The 2,500-nt window shown below is 46.6% G+C and overlaps 1 protein-coding gene across 7 annotated transcripts in view; it reads left to right on the top strand.

The window, feature by feature from the left end:
* LOC123519867 (GAS2-like protein 3) overlaps positions 1-2,500 on the top strand; it is a 217,239-nt gene that overhangs the window by 35,836 nt on the left and 178,903 nt on the right. For 2 of the 7 annotated variants that reach the window (XM_045281464.1, XM_045281463.1), the window contains exon 1: positions 1,442-1,612. The exons of 2 other annotated variants lie outside the window; for them this stretch is intronic. The gene's annotated coding sequence lies outside the window, so the exon portion shown is untranslated. Of the gene's footprint in view, positions 1-1,441; positions 1,613-2,500 lie in introns of those variants that run through there. 3 more of the 7 variants (XM_045281461.1, XM_045281465.1, XM_045281467.1) reach the window with 3 other exon arrangements.

The raw sequence follows: 2,500 nt of genomic DNA, 5'->3' as shown, positions 1-2,500 counted from the left end.
ATCTCTATCTATCTATCTATTTATTTATCTGTCTATCTATTTATCTACCCATCTACCAACCTACCTATCTATCTATCTATCTATCTATATCGGTTTCTTTCCCATACATTCCTCATAGTATCTCATCTTTCCGTTTTTCTCTGTCACGCTTTCATTTAGTATTTCTACATCTTTATTCCCACTATTCATTCCTTCTCCCTCATATCTCCTTCTATTTCTCTCTTTCACATGTTTTTTTTTCCTTCAGTTTCTCTTCATCCATCCGACCTCTCCTTCATCCACTCCTTCTCCATACCTGCTCCTTCACTTCTCCCACTCTCCCAGCTCATTCCTACATTACTTCTCCCTTCCATGTCACCCTTCCTGCATTGCTTCACCTTTCCATACCATCCTACATTCCTCCCCTCTCCCATATCATCCATCCAAAATTCCTTCCCCTTTCCAATCACTTCATTCCCACATTCCTCCTCCTCCTCCTCCTCCTCCTCCTCCTCGCTATCACCTATATCTCCCCCCCCACGAGAATCGGGATCAGCTACCGATGGGTTTGATAAGAAGGTCTCCCCACTCTCAGGAGCCGCGACTCCTCGAAATGTTTGTTTAGTCACACACACACACACACACACACACACACACACACACACACACACACACACACACACACACACACACACACACACACACACACACACACACACACACACACACACACACACGTGAGAGGGAGGAAGAGGGAGAGGAAGAGGGACAAAGAAGGGAGAGGGTAACACTGTCTGCCTGAATTAAAAAATGAGGTAAAATTAATGGACCGAAATTGATACTGCGTAGGGTGAGAGAGAGAGAGAGAGAGAGAGAGAGAGAGAGAGAGAGAGAGAGAGAGAGAGAGAGAGAATCACACTTTAACACATCAACATCTAAAAACAGAATGAAAAAGAAAAATAACGTCAGCCCTTCAAAACTCGCAAAAAAAAAAAAATAATAATTCATAAATAAAAAAAAAAAAAAAAAATCACCAGCTAAAGACAGAACACATTTAGAGGGAGACAGAACGAGCAGGTAAGGAGCTCAGGTGGACTATGGCGGTGACCGAGTACTAATTTTCCCCCATTTGCTGATTAAAGGGACGATGGGAAGCAGGGAGAGAGGGAGAAAGATAGAGGACGAGGCGGTAAAAGTGAGGTGATCGATGGGGGAGCGAGATAGGGAGGGATGGATGGATGAGAGAGGGGTGAGAGGGAGGGATGAGAGGGGGAGGTAAACAGGGATTGGGAGGAGATTGGGTGGGTAAAGGGAGAGTAGTATGGGGGAGCGGAACCAGGTGGAAGTGCAAGTGAGGGAGAGGAAGGAGAGGGAGAGGGGGAGAAAGGGTGGGAGAGGGAGAGATATCGTGTGAGGGAGAGGAGGGGTGGAGCACAGGTAGGCAGGGCAGGGCAGCGTCACCTGGCAGTCTGGAGCTGAGGGTTAGTGTAGTGGTGACGCTGGCGAGTGTGTGAGTGAGGCGGACACGGAGCGATAGAGACAGGCAGTAGAGCACCACCCAAGCCTTTCACTTCGTCTTTCCTCGTGTGTTTCCTTTCATCCTTCCCACGTGAACGCCTCAGGACGGAAGAGCGTGAGTAGGACAGTAGGAGAGGACAATATTTATAACTATAACTAATACATAACTAATCTTACCTTCATATTCCTTTATGTTTCCTACAGCCATTACATTTAACAGCAGCTCTAGTGAATATTATAGTTTTCAAGAATGTTTTCGGGATTCTAGCGGTAGTTTAATAAGAATCCTGCCTCACTAATGGGAGAAAACATCACTGGAATCCTTTCTATCATGTGTGTTGCCTTTGATTTTTGCTCATATTTATCTTTTTAAATGAAAGATCAAAGAGTTTAAGAACACGAGCTTTAAACCTATCACTGAATTTCATCTCTTGCCTCGTTACGTGCGGCAAACACAGCCTGCATCAACACCATCGCACAAACGAATAACATTACCAGTGCAAAGAGGAAAATAACGAGGCAACAAGTCGAAAAAATAGCAAACTGTATCCATCATTTGCACAAAGCATCCCGGCGAGGTGGAGAGTGATGAGTGTATGCGTGCATATGTCTGTGTGCGTGAGATGGGTGTGTGCATGTGTGTGCGTGGTGATGAAACTCGGGAACAATAGGGAAGGGAGGAAATGACGGCAGCTATTAATGGAGATTCGATTTTCACGTCACTATATTTAGCTTGTGAGTGGCACCTTCGCCTGGAGCCCTAAGTGTGTGTGTGTGTGTGTGTGTGTGTGTGTGTGAGAGCAACCCCACTCCCTCCTACCCCGAATCTTTGCGCATGATATGACAAGCCCCCGATCCCCCCCACGTCAATCTTTACCCTCCCAGTTTGTACCGTACCCCCAAGCACTCCCTTCCTCCCCTTACTACTCCCCCAACCCTCACACAACCACCCTCTATTGCTTGCTCCCTTCGATTTCTCACCCCACCAACCCCGCCTCGCTTC

This window comes from Portunus trituberculatus, chromosome 46 (assembly GCF_017591435.1).
Source record: "Portunus trituberculatus isolate SZX2019 chromosome 46, ASM1759143v1, whole genome shotgun sequence".
NCBI lineage: Eukaryota > Metazoa > Arthropoda > Malacostraca > Decapoda > Portunidae > Portunus > Portunus trituberculatus.
This window is presented reverse-complemented; position numbering and strand designations above follow the sequence as displayed.